The sequence below is a fragment of the Lethenteron reissneri genome, unplaced genomic scaffold, assembly GCF_015708825.2.
Source record: "Lethenteron reissneri isolate LAM-NWPU_2019-01 unplaced genomic scaffold, ASM1570882v1 scaffold_1469, whole genome shotgun sequence".
Lineage (NCBI taxonomy): Eukaryota > Metazoa > Chordata > Hyperoartia > Petromyzontiformes > Petromyzontidae > Lethenteron > Lethenteron reissneri.
Genome location: NW_026891189.1, coordinates 34,912 through 57,274, shown reverse-complemented (window position 1 = coordinate 57,274; position 22,363 = coordinate 34,912). Strand labels below are relative to the sequence as shown.

The following is a 22,363-nucleotide window of genomic DNA, read 5'->3' as shown; positions in this document are numbered from 1 at the left end:
CAGATGCTACAGGCCCGCACCAGCTTAGTCCGGCACTGACGAGGGTCCAACAATTCTTGTTCCGGCCGATGGCAAATAAAAAAAATTGCCCCCCCGACTCAAGAATAGACATGAAACAATTTCTATTTTATTTGTACCAATAGAAGGCGCTACTTCTTTGCCGTCCCCTTCAGCGGCAACTGTCGGTCTTAGAGCTCAGTGGAGGATCGCGGAGCCCGTTGAGATCCACCAAGAAATATCACCGCAGCGCTCGGCGTATTTGCCCACCGCTGCATCGCGTGAAGCTGAACCGTTCGTTTCATTGGAGGCTCAATGGCCCAAAACCGGCCCCTCAGTCTCTCCTGCTCTCTACATTTGAACAACTGTCCTTGTGTGTGCCCCCTCCCTCCCCCCCGAAGACTTTCACCACCACAACCACCACCACCACTGCCACCACCGCCGTTGTCATCGTCACCTCCCCCTCACTCCCTCTCCTCTTCAGTCCCTCTCGACGACGCCCAGGCATTTCTGGCTGCCGCCCACGTGCTCCGAGCCCGGGATGTGGGCACCGTAGCGGTCGACGCACCAGCAGAGGTCTCGCTTGCGGCCCTTCGACGGGTTGCACTGCACGCGGGCACCGAGCAGACAGACGGTGGGGGGGGTGACATCGTGAGGAATTAAAGCAACCGTGCCCGCTCACTCATTCTCCCCTTTGATTGCTTGTTTGTTCATTGAATTTGAATGTTTTTGCTCGACGAAGACGAATCGGTCGTTGGAATCGAGGATGTTTGTTGTTGTTGTGCACTGCACGCGGCGTGCTCTTGACAAATACGTCTGGTCATTGGGCAGCTTTTTTCTGGCAACAAAACTGAAAGCTTTTTTTTTACAAGGAATCATGTCTGCATTAACCACAATACTTGTGGTCAGAATGCAAACAAAAAACACACTGATAATATTCTTATATTTTGGTACTGGCAAAGGAGATCCCATGATGTAGATGCTTACCCCGAGCTCTCATTACTCTGATAGTGCATTGTCTTTGGGCTGTACGCCTTTTGGCGTCCTCTGGTCTAGCACCGTTTCAGACGAGGCTTGAAAAGAAAGCTGTCTCTGGTGTGGACCAATCAGTTTCAAGGACAATGCATACATTATCAGACTACGCTTTTTGTTTGCATTCTGACCACAAGTATTGTGGTTAATGCAGACATGATTCCTTGTAAAAAAAAAGGTTTCAGTTTTGTTGCCAGAAAAAAGGGGAAAACCCCTATTCTTATATTTTGGTACCGGCAAAGGAGGTCAACTCATGTCGAGCTCTTTGTTCGTCAACTCGTGTAGCCCGCACGGTATCCACTCGCTCCTGAACAGCGAGACGACTCAGAGGTGCGAGCAACTATGTCGAGGTGGGAACTGGCGCCAACGTTTGCAGTAGCGCCACGCTCCTCGATACATTCAGACGCTATCAGCCACTGGCGGCTGACATGAAGGTGTTTAGTTTCATGTCCTTGCACCGCACCTCCGATTGGCTCGGTTGGCTACGTACGTTGCGACAGACGTTCAACATACACACGTACATGATGAATCAGTGTTTATGGGTAAATAAGACCCAGGCGCTTAAACAAATGCCGCTCGATAATATTGGTTTGGAAAGCCAATAAGCCGATGGGCTAAATACATTGATATGTAGAATTATATTTAAATGTGCATAGCTGGGAGTAGCTGAGGGTGGGTGATGATGCTAATTGTGTCGCTGAACCTGCTGCTAATGATGATGTTGCTGCTGCTAAGATGGCCATGCAGCTACTACTTCTGATAATGATAAGTCAATGATTAAGGCGATGCTGATGATGGTGATGATAAGTCAATGGCTAAGGTAATGCTGCTGAAGGTGATGATGCCGCTGCTGCCGATGCTGCTCTGCTGCTGCCATCTAAACATTCAACACGGGACCAACCCTCCATCAAAAACTCAGCGAGGCCTTCTTTGGTGTCGACTTTTAAACAACAGTTCAACGCAAGAGACACCACGTGAGCCCTCCTGCTCCCAGGGGAAGGGTGTCCTCGTCAAGTTACCTGCTTTCTTTTGTAAAAGCCCTTGCGGTCGCAGTTCGGGATGTAGATGCCTTTGGGGTTAAGCAAAGTCGTTTCTTTAAACAGCTTGATGACGCCTTCCATCCTTCTATTGCACGGGCCCTGCAAAAGCGTTTTCGCGTGGCAAAGTGACCGCGTGGCCGTTAGCGTCTTGCGAGCATCGCCGTGTCTCAGCGCGCGGCGGTTTGCGACGTGACCTCTAACGAGCAAAGCGTTCAGAAGAAGAAGATAAAGTGATTAGCCGGTACATGCCGAGGGTACCCTGATCACACACCGAATGCAAAGTCTCAGTACAGGATGGCCGTACCTGCCTTTGGTAATGCCAAGTACAGTAACAGAGGCCGCTCTCTCAACTGTTGAGAGAGCGGTTGACTCACATTTTAAAATAAACGTCCCGCTTGATGTGTTTTAAAACGTGTATATATACACACACGCACGCACATCTATATTCGGCATGGAAGAGGAGGCCAAACCACCCTCTTTAGTGGAGGCCCTTTCGCCAGCCGTGGCGTGAGCTAGATATTGAAGGGCTGCACCTTTGCCTATGTATGTCGTTTTTTTCCAAAAATATACAGATTAATAAAGTACGTAACTCTGCAAATCAATAAGCCTATGTTATTTTGGTGGTGCGGTGGCGCGGTGGTTAGCGCACTACGTGATGAACCTGACGAAATTAGGTTCATCCCTTCCTCCTAACGTATGGATCCATTACAGGAGATGAAAGATGCAACTTTAGATTTGCTATCCACTCGATTGTCTGTTCAGACGCAGAGTGGATGTCTCGTCCGTTCCTCCTTCAAAGGCGTTAAGGCAGCAGCTGTTCATCGCTCGTCAGTGGTAACCACATGGTCCTGCCCCAAGCCTCTCCTTTACCAACAGACACCAAACCACGTGGTGAAGTATGGTCAACCAACCCCCCGTGACTAACACCGCGCGCGTGGGGAGGCTTCCGTCGAGTGGTGACTTGGTGAAGGGCCGTAAATGATCCTTTAGACCGGGGGTCCTCAAACTACGGCCCGCGGGCCACATGCGGCCCGCCAAGGACATCTATGCGGCCCATGGTCACTAATTGGGCTGCGCTGGTGAGCACTAATTGGGCTGCGCTGGTGAGCACTCATTGGGGTGCGCTGGTGAGCACTAATTGGGGTGCGCTGGTGAGCACTAATTGGGGTGCGCTGGTGAGCACTAATTGGGCTGCGCTTGTGAGCACTAATTGGGCTGCGCTGGTGAGCACTCATTGGGGTGCGCTGGTGAGCACTAATTGGGGTGCGCTGGTGAGCACTGATTGGGCTGCGCTGGTGAGCACTCATTGGGGTGCGGTGGCGAGCACTGGCCCCCTGTTTAAAAAGTTTGAAGACCCCTGCTTTAGACCTTGCACTTGTCTTTCATGTACAAACTGTCCCCTTTTGCAACACTAACTGAAGATGGCGCTGGTCAGCTACAACGGTTTAAAGTAATTTTAAATGCCAAATAATGTGTTGGTGTTCGGTTTTGCAAGAGTCATGAAGGGGGCTTGTGGATCGCAGAGAGACCATCACATGCTGGGAGACTCCTGTTCCGACGGGCAACTGTCACATGAAGTGAGTGCTATCTCCTCTAATGTGTAGGTTTTCTCTGGGCATTTCAAGATTTGTTTTCGCCTACCACTCGTGATACACACAATGTGTGCGTCTGGTGTTGGCCAACACTCCCGCTCATTTAGGTGGCTGCACACTGAAGTGTTGCGGCTGCTTGGAACAATTCGCCTGTTTGGTAGACGAACATGTGCCTGCAAGAGGCAGTACAGCAAGGGGGTTGTTGATCGATCTCTATTGGTCACTTGCAGGTTTTCTGTGAGTACTCCAGTTTTATTTTCCCCACGTGCAAAAGAAAAATGCCCATTCAGGAATTGGTGAAAAAATAATAAATCCAAAACAGTGAAATGTCGCTTCAAATGCCCACAGCCTGTAAATCTGAACGCGCGAAATCCACAACGGTGGGTCACTGAATGATGGCAAATGGTAAATGTGCAGCCCTGCCATAGATGGCTCATGCCCCTGCTTGAGAGAGGGCATCTGCTGGAACGAGTCTTAGATAACCCCTTCCCGACGGTACTTAGCCTACTCTTCCATGCTCGCCAAACATCATGGAAGAGGTGCGAGTACCCACGCTTTACCCCACCACACGCAGCCTGCCGATGGATTCACTGAGTAATTTTAAGAAACTTGCCACATTGCTTCAACTGCCGAGTCCGGAGATCGTCGAATCTGCCCGGCGAGCTCTGGATTGCAAGCCCTGCGTGTGCTCACAATTACACCGTGGCTGCGTCCCTGTACCTGTGACACCTCATCCCAAATCCTGAATTTGATGAGCATTCACTTTAATGATTAAGATTGTTGAAAGTATCTTCCAGCTGAAATGAGTGTGGGGTGATACCAATCTCCAGGGTGGTCCATTTGCACGTTCTTTTTTGTTTTAAATAAATCTTACTTAAAAAATATTAAGTTTTAGAGAATCAAATGGGGGTCACAAAACACAGTGACCACCCTGTACATTGGCGATGCCAAGCCAGTGATGTAAATGCCACATTCCTACGGTTGGGGGCCAGTCCATTTGCAAACAGCTAAGTACTATTCATACATCACAGGTCAATACAATGTACACTGCATGATTAAATGTATACGACAAAACCCATCATACCTCACAGGTCAATATAATAATAAAATATATACTATGATGGGTTTTAAGCCACCACCCATCACGACTGGGATTGGAACTCGCAACATTCCAACTGTCACTCGGACGCTCCAAGCACAGCGCCAGGCGGCCAAATTGATAACGATGACTCGGCAAAAATAATAATCATTTTCTCGTAATCTTCATCAATGCCGCATGGAACACGCACGGGGCAGGTGCCCTCACTGCCGCCGTCGGTCAGACTGTTGAGAGACCAACAAGGGTAGGAACCGTACCCCAGCGCATCGCAGCAACTCCCCATAGCCCCCTGGGTGTATGTGCACGCATGCATCCCATTACATTTAGCGCGTGCGCATTTCTTCTCCTGACCTTTGCGGTGCTGGGGTTTTGCATCGCCTGTGAGTGACACTCGTGCCGTCTTTGTTTGGTTGCAAATTGAAATCTCGCTTGGGCCACACCGGCGACCAATCATCCCTCCCGGTGGCCGTTAAAGCGAGTACCGATTTTGCGGGAAGTCGACGGTGCTCGTGAGAGTCACGGAATGTCTGGGCCATGCCACATGAATGTTGAAGTTTCGACACTTGGTTCGAGTTGCTGACAAAGTAGCGCCACTCCGTGCGATCCGGGAGAATGTTAATTTGACTGTGTCATCCGCGTTGAAAGGTCAACAGTGGTTGTCCTATGGATACACTTGTCTCGCCATGGCAATGTGGACTTTTCACTATTCAGCTGAGGGCTGTAATCAGCAAATGAGCATCCTCTTATCGCTCTTGAGTAGGAACTCACTGGGACGCAGATCACAAAGCGGTGACCGAACGACGGGCGACTTAAACACTGCAAGTTGTAATCAGGTGGTGGGAAGAACGAGGAGGGGAATGAGTTCCGGAGTAGAGCAGCCCAGGGAATGAAGGGGGAGGCAAAGGGCTTTTTGCTGGAGGTCGACAGGGAAACACGATGCAAGAGGGAGTGGGGAGCACAAGTCGGGTGAAGAGCCTGAAACGAGTGAGCTGACATTGCAGTTTGACCGTGAAACCTGGAATTGTAAAGTTGCGTGCGTGAACACTACAGTAGTTAGCTGATAGATGTCACCACATCCCGTTAAGGCTTGATATCCCCAGCGCTAACAACACGAGTATCACCCAGTGAGTGATCGACAGGGGCTATCGTAACTGTAAACTATTCAACTTTATTTTTTATTTTACCAGGTAAGGCCCACTGGGCTATATAGCTCTTTTTCAGACGCGACCTGGCCACAAATGAAAGCTCAACGAAGTGGCTTATCGCGTGGAAATTTACAGCAGCCAACTACTCGTATCGGGACGCCGATCCACGTCACGTGATGGTGGCGTCATCACGACCCCAATGTGACGGCGAGGCACGCGGACACGCTCGGCCTTGTGGATTTTCGTTGCACGCACAATCTTCCACACCTTACTCTTAGGTTTTTTCGGTAAAGGCACGTAGGGAAAAATAAATAAATGATAAAAAATTCCAAAATAAGTAATAAAATTAATAGAAATAATATAAAAAATCACGACGTTTCGGAGGCAACACAAGTCTCCATCATCAGGTATTTGCTGTATCAAGTGAATTATTTTTATTTTATTTCTATTATTTGTATACATTTTCATTATTTATTAATATTTATATATTTATTTATTTGTTTTTACAGACGTGACTTTACCTAAGAGTATGAATCCTTGCAGTCACGAAAGCTTCAAATCTAGAATCTTCCACACCTTCCCACCCGAAACCCCCCAAATCCCCGCCACGCTCACGTAGTCGGTGTCCTGCTTCACCTCGGCCGAGTGCACGTTCGTGGCCGTGTTCTCCGCCAGCACGCGGCAGTAGCGCTCCTTGTTCGAGCGGCGGTGACTGTGCGCCGGGCACTGGCGGCTGGGCCCTGGCTGCACGACGGGGGAATCCGCGGGTTCGCCGGCGGGGGCCTCCTCCGCCTGCCCGACGGGGGAGGGATCGTCCCTCGCGTCGCCAGCGTCTGTAGGGGGGGGAGAGCGTCGGCAATGAGGGCAGGGCACCGAGAGGCAGCGGCTTTCCCCGGCGCAAGCTGAACGTTTGTACGATAGACGCAGTTCGACACGCTCTCGCGAACAATGCTGTCCGTGGTAAAGGTTTTTTTTCCCTTTGGGTTATATCGCGTAAATATAAACGTGTCGTTAAGTCGCCACCACCCGACACAGGTTTCAGCACACCGGTGCGTTGGAGAGTAAACACACAACAACTATGATGACGTACGTCATCATGACGTACGTCATCGTGGCTGCAACGTCTTTCGTCGCATTAACACGCGCCTGCCTCTGCGTGGGGGACACCTAGGGCGCATCGCAACAGGTGTGCATCTACAAGGCAACAGCAGCTGTTTGTCTCTTGGGTTGTGTCTTCCTGTAAGCCAGCCCTGACAACGAAGCAATCACCGTCACCGACGGCGGCAACACCGAGCGGCATCGACATTCATGAACAAGCACGTCACGTTCATGTACCCACCGCGGCACTGATGAACTGGCACGATTTGAGATCACTCATTGCATTGAAACAAAAATCAACGTTGTCTTGTTTGTGTAGAGGTGTAATTGCGCATGGCTACGAATGTTGAGGTGTGATTATGCATGGCCACGGATGGCCAACAAACACAAGGGGCGGGGTTACGGCCGTACACAAGGGTGGCGCTCGCACCGACGTCCGCATGTGTATCCCCCACGGGCCCCCCCCTTGGGGGCAAGTCCTATAAAAGGTGATGAGCCGAAAGGCTCGGGAGTCGGGACTCAGCTTTAACCAGTGAAGAACGAAGACCTGCTAGTATAGGCCCCGGAGCTCCCCTGGCTCGCTGTCCTTCTAAGGGCCGACCAGGGCAAGCCGGTGGCGTGGCCCCGAGAGCCCAGACGAAGCTGGTCTGGTGACTCAGGGAGCCGGGATCCCAGCTTAACCAAGCTGGGACAGATAGCCTCCCCTAGTCCCGTAGTGGAGGAGTTGGTATAGGCTAGAGGGGTTAGCTGTCGAGAAATCCCTGTAGCCAAGTGACCTGTAATAACTGTGTTGGTGTAATAAATAAGTGTGCCTCCGATCCTGTCGTCAAGCCTCCATATATACTTACTACATCTGGGGTCAGAAGTAAACGTCCAACGATGGACACACGAGGGACGACACGTACCAGGGAGTCGGAGATGGAAGACGCCGGGGCCGAATCACCACCAGAGATGGCCGGGGTCGAATCGGACCAGCCAGGGCCGAGTACGCCCGCGCCGCTACGACAGGAGGAGGGGGATGCGTCGGCCGAAGGACTCCGGCTGGCCCACTCCCGCCTGGCGGACCTGCTCTACGCCGCGGCCGCCACGTTGGAGGAGATCACGCGGCTGGGGGTTGGAGGAGCAGCGCGGGTCGACGACGGCAGCCGGCGCGGGGCGACGGTTCCCGCCACCCCGACGCGGCTCGCGGTCAAATTTCCCGCCATCTCTACAGTACGAGCGGTGGGCGGGGCCGGCCCGCGTCACGTGTCTGCTGAGCGCCAAGCACAAGCCGTGACATCATCAACGCCGGCCGGCGCGTCAACATCAGAGCGACCGGCGATGCCATGCTCACGGCCCGCCCACACTGTATCATCGGCGGGGAGCGACGGAGAGCGTTCTGCAGCCACGGACGCCGCCTTACAGCAGCGTCTGCCGCCTCTTAAAGAATTCGTCGGCGCTGACGGAGACTGGGGCGGCTTCAAGAGGCGGTTCATCGCTCATCAAGAGATGGCGAACTGGTCGGACGCCGAGGCTCTACGCGCGCTGCCAGCGATGCTGGACAACGACGCCCTGGCTACCCTCACCTCGGCGCCGAGGGAAAAGCGCGCCACTCTACACCTGGCGTTGCAGCTGCTGTCAGCCGTCTATGGGCCGCCTTCGGACTGCAGGCAGCTGTTCCACGATCGGCATCGGGGCGCCAACGAATCGCCCCTGGCCTTCCGGACGGCTCTCCTGGCCCTAGCGAAGGCTGCTTTTCCACGGATGGACGAGGAAGGAGTGGATGCCATGGTGGCTGAGAAGCTGCTGCTACTCGCTGATGAGCTGGACGTCAACGTCCTGGCTCAAGACGACGCAGAGATGTCGTCCCTGCTGGTCGCGCGCCACATCCACGGGGGCTTGCGGTCCCTTCGTCGAAAGGCGGCAAAGGGGGCGGCCAGCCATGCCATGGCGGCTACCGCCCTCCCATCGGAGGAGGTCTGCGGGGTGGAGCGGCGAGGGGAATGGAGAGCGGCGGCACCACAGGCTCGGAATGGACCGAGCCGCCAGGAGCAGCCCAGGACATCGGGGGCGCTCACACGCTGCTACAACTGTGGCCTGCAAGGCCACGTTGCGTCAGGATGCCGGGCTCCCCGTCAGCGCGGGGCGACACCTCGTCAGGACGCCACGCCGTCTCCTCCCAAGCTCCAGCAGAGAAATACGGCGAGTCGCGGCACCTCACACGTTTGGCCCACGCACACATCCGACACACACTCACGCGCTCAACTAAACAGGGCTCCAAATTCCCCATCCGTCGCGCGCGATTGTTCGGTAATGCGGCGAGCGCTCCAACCGGGTCAGTGGTCGGAGCTCGCCCATCGTGTCGTTGCTGCGTCGGCGGGATCATCGGTCGTGGTCGGTCACATTGATGGGGTAGAGGTGCGGATTTTAATTGACACAGGGGCATCGGCGACCATTATATCTGATTTGATTTATAACATCCTTCCCGTTCAAAGTCGTCCCTTGCTCCCTGTTGACGTGCCGTGCTATGCCGCTAACGGGGGCTCTCTGGGCATTATTGGCCAAATCCGCGCCACTATCTGCATTGGGGACATTAAATTAGCCGGGCCTGTTTTGGTTTCCTCCTCACTCGCGGTTCCGTGCCTGTTGGGGACGGATTTTCTGGCCAAAATGCCCATCCGCATCCTTATTGACCAGGGGTGCATTGAGCTCCCATCGGGCCGACGCGTTACATTTCTGTCTTCCCCCACCACGGAGCGTCGGGCGTTTGCCACCGTGCAGGCGCTCGTCACAAAAACTGTGCGCGTGCCTCCGGGGGCTCAGATGCTCGTCCCTCTTAGGTTGCGTCGGCCGTTTAATGAAGGGGTTGCGGATCGGGGGGTCTTGTTGGGACCATCTCGGGCCGGGGTAAATGGACCCGATTTGCTCGCGGCTCAGACCATGGTGAGAGGGGATGGGGACCCCTTCATTGCAGTCCTTAATGTGGGATCGCGAACGGCCGTGGTTCCTCAAGGGACCGTGCTTGCACACGCAACGCCGGTACCCTATGAGGAACCACTCGTGGGTCAGGTATCCACCGATCCTCCGTCGCGACCGCATTCGGACTGTGATGACGGATGGCTGGATGCGCTTTGCGCGGGTTCAGTGGACCTGTCCGACTCGCAGCGTGCGCAGCTGCGAGTTCTCCTGAGCGAATTTGCTGACGTTTTTAGTCAACACAAATTTGATATTGGTTGTACTAAATTGCTGCGACACCATATTGACACGGGTGACAGCGCGCCAATCCGCCAAAATCCCTTTCGGTTGAGTCCCGCCGAAAAGGATCATGTCAAATCGGCTGTTGATGACATGCTAGCCGCCGATATCATTTCCCCTTCCAACAGCCCGTGGGGCGCGCCGATCGTTTTGGTGAAAAAACACGACGGCTCACTGCGGTTTTGTGTCGACTTTCGACGTCTGAACAAAATCTCTGTGGCAGATGCGTACCCGCTTCCTCGAATGGATGAGTCGCTCGATGCCTTGGCGGGGGCGCGATTCTTTTCCACCCTCAATTTGCTATCTGGATTCTGGCAGCTTCCTCTGGATGATGAGTCAAAACCTAAGACTGCTTTTCGGACACCGCAAGGTCTCTTCCAATTTAACCGCTTGCCGATGGGTTTACATTCTGCGCCGGCAACTTTTCAGCGGTTAATGGAATTGGTCTTGGCAGGTTTGCAATGGGATTCGTGTTTGATTTACTTAGACGATGTCATCGTCTTTAGCAAATCCTTCGAGGAACACCTCCAGAGGTTGCGTGCTGTTTTTCTCAAAATGCGGGCTGCCAATTTGAAATTTAAACCGCAGAAGTGCCATTTACTCCGCGAATCGGTGCGATATTTGGGTCACATTGTTGGGCGCTCGGGGATATCCACTGATCCCGCCAAAACGGAATGCGTCAGCTCCTGGCCGACTCCCACCTCGGTGGGAGAGGTCAGGAGTTTCATTGGGTTCGCGTCGTATTATCGACGATTTGTGGCTGACTTCGCTACGATTGCGAAACCATTGCATGCCTTGACGTCCAAGGGAGTCAGGTTTCATTGGGGGCCGGAGGAGGAGACTGCTTTTCGCGCCCTCCGGAATGCTTTGGTGGGGGCTCCGCCGTTGAATTACCCCGATTTTTCACAACCCTTCTTGCTCGATACTGACGCAAGTAACACGGGCATCGGGGGCGTGCTGTCCCAGCTCATTGGGGGCGTAGAGCATGTGGTGGCTTACGGTAGTCGGGTACTGTCTCCAGCCGAACAGCGGTACTGCGTTACCCGTCGGGAATTATTGGCGATTGTTTATTTCATTCAGCAGTACCGCCCGTATCTGTACGGTCGGCGGTTCACCGTCCGTACAGATCATGCGGCCCTACAGTACGCCCTGCGGGTTCAACAACCATCGGGCCAGTTGTCTCGATGGTTGGAGATCCTCCAAGACTATGACTTTGTCACCACATATCGTAAGGGTGTCCGCCACACGAACGCTGACGCCCTGTCACGATTGCCACCCACTTCGGAGTGCGCGTGCCTGTTGGGTTCGGGGCGTTGTAGGCCCCCGAACGTCACCACCGATTCGGTCCTCATGGCCGCTGCCGATGCACCTTCGGCTTCGGGTCCTATCGAGCAAGAAGGGAGGGATTCGTTGCTGGGGTTGCCGGTCGCGGAATGGGGACGCCTCCAAATGGAGGACACCTCCCTCCTCGCTTTGCGCCGTCGCGTCGGGGGGGCTGGTCAGGGGGTGGAAAACGTTGACTCGTGGGGGTTGTTCCAGGGTCTTTTGATGCACTGGGATGGAAAAACCCGGCGCCAGCGGCTTGTGGTGCCTGCTGCTTTAAGGGGTAAGGTGGTATGGGCTGTTCATGAGCGGCTTCTGCACTTGGGGGTTCACAAGACCTTTGCCACGCTCCAGCTGGATTTCTTCTGGCCGGGCATGGAAAAGGACGTGGGGGATCTCTTGGGGTCATGCACGCAATGCGCGCAGAGGAAGCCGCCTGCGAGGGGGTCCAACCCTCCGCTGCAGTCCATAAAAGTTTCCCGGGTTAACGAGCTCGTCGCTCTGGACATACTTGGCCCATTTCCCGCTACGCCCAGGGGCAATAGGTATTTACTAACGGGGGTTGAATACTTCACGAGATGGCCTATGGCCTGGCCCCTGGCGAACCAGTCGGCAGCAGCCATCGCGGAGGCCTTTGTCCAGGGCTATGTCCTCGACAAAGGTGCTCCGGAACGGCTGCTTACTGACCAGGGTAGGAATTTTTCTGGTAAACTCCTACGTGAGGTGTGCGACCTCTTGGGTACGGAGAAGGTTCGGACCTCTCCGTATCACCCACAAACTGACGGGATGGTGGAACGGCTGCATCGGACCATCACGTCCATGCTGTCCCAGCAGGTGTCGATATCCCAGACGGATTGGGACCTCCGTATAGCCGGTGTGTTGCAGGCCTACAGAATGGCTCCCCATGCGGCCACCGGATTTTCCCCTTTCTTTTTAATGTATGGGCGCGAAGTTCACCCCCCTGTGGCGACCCAGCTGAAGCTCTCGGCGCCCCAGGCGAAGTCTAACTTGTCCGAACACGTTAAATTTAACATCGCTAAATTGTCTGAGGCGCGGGAAGCGGCCGTGCAAAATTCCGAACTCCGCCAGAAGGCGAACGAGAGGCTTCGGTTGGGGCGGGTGCAGGTGGTCAAATGGAAACCAGGGGACAGGGCGTGGTTGCACTGTCCTCAGGTGCCGCTGGCAACCTCGTCGAAATTGGTACGGCCGTGGCGGGGGCCAGTGGAGGTCGTGCAGGTTTTGCGGCCGCAATGTGTTCGCGTCAAATGGGGGAGGCGCCGGTGGTATGTGCACCCCTCAAGGTTAAAACCATTCGTCACGCCGCCCCGTGGTTCACACACACACACGCATGGCCAAACGTGTGAGGGTGTCGCCGACTCCCCGTCGTCGCTGCACTCGCCTAACCTGACGCCAACTGTTCCGTCCCAGGGTGAAACAGGAGTGACGGGCCCACGCCCACCAACCCCTCCCGGAGGGGTCGGGGGTCACTCGGCAGCGACGCCTGACCCTCTTGCACCCGGACCGTCTACAACCGTCACTGAGCGTGCCGGGACGGGCCCTTGTGACGGGCCCGCCGCGAGAACGCGCGCCAAAACGCGCAGACTTTTGTGAGGTCGGCCGTTGGGGGGCCTTGCGGACAATGGGAAAGGTGGCGTCCGGAGCGTATATATATGTTGGTTTTGGGGTATTTATCCGGGGAGGGTGCGTCGGGTTATTTTTTTTCTCTCTCTCTCTTCCTCTTGTTGTTCCTGTTGGGGTTTTCTTGTTCTTGTTAAAAAAAATTACGCGAGGCACACACACACGGGGTTTTCGTGAGGGATGCACCTTTATTCTGATTTTTTTTTGCAGCCGGGGACGGCTGCGAGCTGTACAGGGGGGGGTGATGTAGAGGTGTAATTGCGCATGGCTACGAATGTTGAGGTGTGATTATGCATGGCCACGGATGGCCAACAAACACAAGGGGCGGGGTTACGGCCGTACACAAGGGTGGCGCTCGCACCGACGTCCGCATGTGTATCCCCCACGGGCCCCCCCCTTGGGGGCAAGTCCTATAAAAGGTGATGAGCCGAAAGGCTCGGGAGTCGGGACTCAGCTTTAACCAGTGAAGAACGAAGACCTGCTAGTATAGGCCCCGGAGCTCCCCTGGCTCGCTGTCCTTCTAAGGGCCGACCAGGGCAAGCCGGTGGCGTGGCCCCGAGAGCCCAGACGAAGCTGGTCTGGTGACTCAGGGAGCCGGGATCCCAGCTTAACCAAGCTGGGACAGATAGCCTCCCCTAGTCCCGTAGTGGAGGAGTTGGTATAGGCTAGAGGGGTTAGCTGTCGAGAAATCCCTGTAGCCAAGTGACCTGTAATAACTGTGTTGGTGTAATAAATAAGTGTGCCTCCGATCCTGTCGTCAAGCCTCCATATATACTTACTACATCTGTACGACGTTATCTGCACCGTCCGCATTAGTACTCTACTGCCCGGCTCGTGTTGTACTGCCTGACTCGAATGTTCCGTGTTGGCTGGCACTGTCTGGTTTGTGCTGTTCCATGCGTGCTGTGCCTCGTCTGCACTGGTCTCGTCTGCGCTGCCTCTTTTGTTCTGTCTGTCTCGTGCTGTTTCACTTGAAAACAAAAAAATAACTATTTTTTAACTTTCCAGGTAAGGCCCACTGAGCTCTCTATATATATACTGCAAAGCTCGTTTTCAGAAGCGATCTGGCCACAAATGATAGCTCAAAGAAAGTGGTTTCTTAATGTGGAAATGTATAGCAGCCATAGCTTTCGGTTCTTTCGGTAAAGTCATGTAGCTAGAAATAAAACAAAACAAATCACGACGTTTATATCGCAACACACGCCTGATGACGACCGCTTGTGTTGCGATCGAAACGCCGTGATTTGTTTCGTTTTATTTCTAACTACGTGACTTCACCGATAGAACCAAAGAGTATGGATTCCTGCAGTCACGAAAGCTTCAAACGTAGCAGCCAAATACTCTGAACGACACGCGCTCCCACTGTGTCGTCCAGTCCCGCCTGGATTGTCTCTCGCTCGTGTTGTCTTATCTCATCTCGACAGCGAGGCCTCCTCTGTGCTGTCAGTGCTCGCTGTCTCTGCTTTGCGAATATTCCACAAATAAACAAACAAACACACAGAGAGCGTGTGCGAAAATCGTGAATCATTCACTGAAATACCCACACGCCTTTCCCTGCAAGCGTTAACGCGCGCCGAATTACAGCACTCGCATCACGTGATATGGCATCGTAAGTTAAACACATCACTACACACGGCTCATCAGCGATCCCACCACCACCACACTGCCCGGCTTTCACTACACACGGCTCATCAGCGAACCCACCACCACCACACTGCCCGGCTTTCACTACACACGGCTCATCAGCGAACCCACCACCACCACACTGCCCGACTCCGACTACTCACGGCTCATCAGCGATCCCACCACCACCACACTGCCCGGCTTTCACTACTCACGGCTCATCAGCGATCCCACCACCACCACACTGCCCGGCTTTCACTACTCACGGCTCATCAGCGATCCCACCACCACCACACTACCCGGCTCCGACTACTCACGGCTCATCAGCGATCCCACCACCACCACACTGCCCGGCTTTCACTACACACGGCTCATCAGCGATCCCACCACCACCACACTGCCCGGCTCCGACTACTCACGGCTCATCAGCGATCCCACCACCACCACACTGCCCGGCTTTCACTACACACGGCTCATCAGCGATCCCACTACCACCACACTGCCCGGCTCCGACTACTCACGGCTCATCAGCGAACCCACCACCACCACACTGCCCGACTCCGACTACTCACGGCTCATCAGCGAACCCACCACCACCACACTGCCCGACTTTCACTACACACAGCTCATCAGCGATCCCACCACCACCACACTGCCCGACTTTCATCTTCCACGGAAACAAAAGGGCAGCTGTGAACCTGTTGGGCACGAACCGCAGCAAATGCGGACACCGCGTGGTTGGGGCGACTCACTCAAAGCCGTGGGACACGTCACTTGGCACCGCCCCAAATGCGCACGCGAAGGCGCTGCTGAGTGAGCGGGTGGGCGAGTGGCCCGGTGGGCGAATGAGCGTGAGCGGGTGAGTTCGTGGGCGAGTTGAGTTCTATTTGTATAACTATCGATTGAAGACTCATTTCTGTACAACTGCTCTTGTCTTCGGTTTGTTGTCCTTCCCCAGCACCTCCGATGAGCATCGTTCACCACACACGCGCGCACACACGCACACACACGCACGCACACACACACGCGCACACACACACACACGCACACACACACGCACACACATGCACACACACACACGCACACACACACGCACACACACACACACACGCACACACACACACACGCACACACACACACGCACACACACACGCACACACACGCGCACACACACACGCACACACACACGCACGCACACACGCACGCACGCACACGCACACACACACACGCACACACACACGCACACACACACACGCACACACACGCGCGCACACACGCGCACACACACACGCGCGCACACACACACGCACACACACGCGCGCACACACACACGCACACACACACGCACACACACACGCACACACACACACACGCGCACACACACACACACGCACACACGCGCACACACACACGCACACACACACGCACACACACACGCGCACACACACGCGCGCACACACACACGCGCGCACACACACACGCACACACACACGCGCACACACACACGCACACACACGCGCGCACACACGCGCACACACACACGCGCGCACACACACACGCACACACACACGCACACACACACACGCACACACACGCGCGCACACACACACGCACACACACGCGCGCACACACACAAAGGCACGCGTACGTCCACAGAGACCGAATCTCGAATACGACCTACCAACTCACCAACCCCCATCGGAATTCAATCGGATTTCACTCTTCCCCCCGCACGTTACGGAACCCACCAACCCCACCGCCCTCCTCCACCCACCTGCGTTCGACTGCAGCTGCTGCTGCAGCTGCTGCTGATGCTGCTGCTGCTGATGGTGATGGGGATGCTGGCGCGATCTGCACACCCCGGAGCCCTCGAGCAGCGCCTGGAGGGGCCTCTCCTCCCCGGGTCGCGGCAAGCAACGCAGCCCCGAGCCGCAGCGCTCCGTGTACACGCCGCACGCAGCTGCCCGTGCAGCAGCGCGCAGGTCCGGCAACAGCCGCAGCCCGGCTCACGCACCAGTTCGCAGCCCCGCGGCGGGTCGCACTGAGCGAGGGCTTTCTCGTCGCACGCCTCGCAGTGAACCAGCCCCGAGCCACCACCACCGCCACCACCACCGCCGCCACCACCACCACCGCCACCATCACCGCCGCCACCACCGCCGCCACCACCACCATCACCGCCACCACCGCCACCGCCGCCACCGCCACCACCGCCACCGCCGCCGCCACCATCACCGCCACCACCACCACCACCACCGGCCGAGGTGGCAGCAGTGGCGGCAGCAGCGGCGGTAGCAGCCCAGGGGCTGCCCGCTGGGTGATGGGCCATGGCGCACCAGACTAGCAGTGCCAAGCGAGTGCAGCAGACGGGGACTCCCATGGGCTGCACTGTTGAGCTACTACGCACAACGCCGCCTGCTGCTGCTGCCGCTGCTCTTGCCGCTTCTCTTTCTATTAAATAGCGTCGCTTTATGACGCGTGCGGTTTTAGGTTTGGTTTGTGAAGTGGCGCTCACTGATGAGGATATTTTGCACTTGGTCGGTTTATTTCGGTCAGATTATTCTCAGTTTTGATTTGTGTTTGTTGAGCTCTGCGTTGCTATCAAAGCGCACAAGTTGGATGCTACGGTTGTCATATGATGTAATTCTACTGTTTAACATTTATATACGCAGAGTTGCGGTTGGCTGATTTGCTCTGCTGACTGTTCTACAAACTCTGCATCGACTACTGGGGGTTATTGTGAAGCAATGCTGCTGCTACTACTACCACCGCTGCTGCTGCTGTCAGTCTTAATGATAACGCGATCGGCAATGCTCGTAGTGGCCTCTCCGTCAGAGGCACGGCGACGTTGAGCGCGACACAAGTGCGAGGCAAGTCTGCAAGAGCTGCTCCTTATAGAGACTCTCCTCCCACTTACCTCCCCTCCCCCACACTGCCTCCCTCCCTCCCACCACCACCACCACAACCCCCACCACCACCACAACCCCCATCACCACCACAACCCCCATCACCATCACCACCACCATCACCATCACCACCACAACCCCCATCACCACCACCACCACAACCCCCATCACCAACCTCCTCCTCCTCTTTCTCCCTCCCTCACACATCACCTCAACAGCCCACAACGCCTCAACCCAGCCCAGTTGCCTGTTTAACAGTGAACCCCATGCAGACCCCCCCTCTCTCTCTCACGCACACAGCCGAGTGCGGGTTTTGTCACCGCCGAATGAACGAGACGCGCCTTGCCCTGCAGGAGAAGAAAAAATTAACCCGTAAAACAAAGTTTTTCACTATAAATCCTTTATATGCGTGGCATCGGTTTTATTTTATTATTCAGTTCTGTTTTTCTTGAGTAAGAGTTTCATTTTTATAACATTGGTATTTTAAATTAAATATGAAATTTTTTTTCCCAATAAGTGTAAAATTTAGGATTTTTTTTCACGAAAATAAATTGTCACGCACAACGAGTCTGTGTGCGAAATGTCAGCTCGATTGGATCACGGAAAGTGGGTTAAAAACGACCGAAAGATTTGCACGGTCGTAAGCAAGCAAGCAAGTGAACTGAATATAAAGGATTCAAGAAGAAGTGACGCTGCACGGCACACGATGGGGGTGCTGCGGCGGCCGCCTTTGTCACCCCGGGGGAATGATGTTCGCGCAACCGCGACAGTTACTAATGTGAGGCTGAGTCGACCTAAGGGAGGCACAGCTAGGACCGGTTCAGATATTTGCCACCGCTGTTGACCGTGAGTGGGGACATCGGAAGTGGGCCCACCAGGGTTCTTTGTAGCGCAGTGCACTACGCGCCACGCCACTGCCCCCCGTGTACATGTGTAGGACTTGAGTTATGGCGCGCCACGCATTCTCTTCCGCTGCTGCGGTGCGAGCGAGCAGAGTGCAGCGGGGGGTACGTGAGGACACGGCTGTTGTGGGATTAGGCGAGGGGGTCGTTGAGTGTTGAGACAGGTGTTAGGGGTAGCGGGGGGGGGGACACAGGCCAGCGATTGGCTAAGAGACTAATTGATAATTAATGGGGATTAATTGGTATGGGGATAGAAAGACAGCCGAGTACGAGTCCTACACATTTAACAAGACAAAGACAAAGGTTCCCGAGCAGAGCCTTAATAGAGTGTTGGTGAGAGTGCTGGTAGCGAGCGCATATGATGGATGGCCACCACCATACCGGTGGCGATGTTTACACACCGCACCAGGTACTCATTTGAGGCTGAGTCGACCCTTGGGAGGCCCAGAGCCGGTTTAGATAATCGTCACTGACGTCGGCCGTGAGCGGAAATCGAACTCTGGTCGCCGGGGCTCATAGCGCAGCGCGCTAACCGGTGAACCGCCACTCCCCATGCACACACACACACGTTCATATACACACACACATTTAAATACAGACACACACATACGTTCATATATACACACACACATATAAATACAGACACACACATACGCAGACGCATAAACACGCACACCCTCTTGCTGCATTCTTTCAGCATCCCACAGACACAGTAAAAATGGCCAAATGAAACCTGCTTTCATATATACACAGTTGTTGACTTCGTGGATTGTTACCGTACATGTCATTGCCATTGTCCGATATTATATATTTAGAAACGTATTATTATTTATTCTCTTGATTTTATGAGTAGGTTTTGACGACCAATAGCATGATTCATAATCGGGGGTTTTTCCCGCTGTAGGTCATTGTGTAACGATGATTGTGAGCTGATTGCTTGTCTCGCTGTACACATGGAGCTGGCAAGATGTCTGTAAAAGAGGCTTGCAGCATGAGAGTAGAACGTCGCCAGGAGATGTGAGCCTCTGTCAAGCTGAGGATTCTGGATGTGACCTGCGAGAACAACTTCGTACCCATGGCCCAACCTTCTGAGATTCCTCCTCCAACGCCCGGCGGTGTTGATGCTGAAGCAAGCAGTACGTTTGGCAAAGTTTGGTTCACGTGCCATTTTGTGTTATTAATCGGCTGTACCGGGTGGAGGAGGCTTTACGACACGCACCGATTATTAATCATTTATTCCACCTTGTTTTTTTTTTATGAGATTCGGCACTTTCTTTCAGGATGACCCTGTATTGACATGTTTGGCCAATTCCTTTTTAACGAGAGCTTCGCACGTGGTAGGAAAATGTTGTACCTCGTCAAAACCCGTTCATATAAGGCTACATCATTCACGCTCCTTTATGATGTTAGATTCAAGCAACAATCGCGCTGTGCCTGCTTACTGCAGGCACTTTCACACTGCTCTCTCTCTCTCTGTGTGTGCAAGTGATTCGTCAACATGATGCATATCATCCCTAAATGTATCCATCAAATGCCCTGTCTCCTAAGTTGTTGGAGTGCATATATGCCGCCACCCACTCCCGGCTCGTTCCAGATTGTGAGCACGTTTCAAAATGTGCGATCTCAGTTCTGACAATGAGACGCAATGTTTTACTTGCATGGCACAGCCTCTTCAGTAGCACCCTTTACAGATATGAGCATCAGTGACTCGACTCTGCAGGTTTAGAACTCATTGTTTTGTGTTTAGTTTGTTGTCCTTCCCCCGCACATCTGATTAGCGCGGTTGGCTACGTACAGCGCAAAAGAAGTTCAACATACCAAACGAAAAATAAAGAACCCCCGTATAGCTCTAACAGACTTTTTGGCCAAGTGCTGTTAGCGAGCACCTATGAAGGCGAGAACGGCACACGAGCGGGTGAGTGGCCACACCCATCCGCCCTTGTCTCCCGAGTAGCGATGTTTACACACCACACCAGGTACTCATTTTAGGCTGAGTCGACCTAGCGGGGGCCCAGGACTGGTTTCAGATAATCGTCGCTGATGTTGGCCGTAGCGCAGCGTGCTAACCGCGACACTTCCGCTCCCCGTAGTTCGACACACTAACACGTGTTTAGCACGTCGGCTGTCGCGACCAATGTCATCCCGAATAGAGCAATACCTGATCAAACCAAGGGCATCGAAACCACCAAGACTTGATGGGCTACCAAAAATTCACAAACCTGATGTCTCATTAAGACCCATAGTTAGTACAAGAGGCTCTGCCACGTACAAATTAGCACAATACGTAACGAAACAAATACAGACCTACATCGATAGGACCTCTTCGTTCATCAAAAACTCTGATTATATTTACGAGATGTTCAAAGATATGAAGCTTAACCCTAATGATATTATCGTAAGTTTTGGTGTGACTTCTCTGTTCACGAGGGTTCCGTCAACAGGTTAATTAAATTACTCGACACTGGTAACGAACAAACGTTTAGCCAAAGATATCAGAAGACTAGCTGAACACTGTCTAAAGAACACCTATTTCTTGTGGCAAGGTGACTTCTATAAACAAAAAGAAGGAGCAGCAATGGGCTCTCCTTTGTCTCCTGTAATAGCGAATTTGTACATGGAAGATTTAGAAACAACAGCAATAGCTTCAAGCATACTCAAACCATCTGCTCGGTTTAGATATGTGGATGAAACATTGGTGGTCTGGCCACACGGCAAAGATACACTGAACGCATTTCTAAATCATCTTAACTCGTAAAACCCATCAATCCAGTTCACCATGGAAGTGGAAGCTGACAGAACTCAACCATTTCTGGATATTCTGCTCGGACGGGGTCGAAATGGTAAAACAACACACAGTGTTTACTGAAAGAAAACGCATACAGACGCATATCTGAATGCAGTCACACCATCACCCCGCACAGAAATCTGCTCTTATCAAGATGCTCATCCGTCGAGCTAAGAAAGTGTCAGATGGTGACAGTCTGAGAAGTGAAATTTAACATGTAAAAAAAGCGTTACAAATGAACGGTTACAATGATGACAAATCAACAGGGCATTGAAAGCCAAAACCAAATAAAATAACACGAGCATTGAAACTGCCCAAGTCATTAAAACGATCAAAATACCGCACATTGCGGGAGTAGTTGATAAACTAGCCAGATGTTTGGAAAAACAAAACATCCAAGTCAGATTTGGCACGGTACATAAAATACAGAAATTAATATCTGGTACAAAATATGTATTCCTGAAGCTTTCAACAGAAAATGTGTACACGATCAACTGCACGTGTGGCAAATGTTACGTTGGGCAAACAGGACGAATGATCAGCACGAGACTAAAATAACATCAGATAAATATTCTATTCTCCCCAATACAAATGTCAGCAGTAGCAGAACACGCGTGCCAACAAAGACACTCAATTGATTTTGATAATGTTGAAGTTCTGTGCAAAACTAGCTGCTACTGGCCAAGACTAATTAGAGAATATATCGAAATTTAAAGAAATAAAAATAAGTGTAACCGTTCGGATAGCTACCGCCGTAGTGCTGCGTGGAAGAAAATAATCAAATAATACATTATTTAAATGCATGCCTACAAAGGGCAGCATACTTCAATAGGGATTACTGTTGGTACGGCTATTTTAATACACACAATAGACGGGAAGGACAAATTCAAAGGGCTCGCATAATGCGCATGCATCATGTACGTTGCCTCCGTAATCTCACCCACATTGTGCA

The 22,363-nt window shown here is 53.3% G+C and overlaps 1 pseudogene; it reads right to left on the bottom strand.

Annotated features, from left to right (window-relative positions):
• Nucleotides 1-477: 477 nt before the first annotated feature.
• Nucleotides 478-19,703, bottom strand: LOC133362416 (insulin-like growth factor-binding protein 5; annotated as a pseudogene).
• Nucleotides 19,704-22,363: the final 2,660 nt, after the last annotated feature.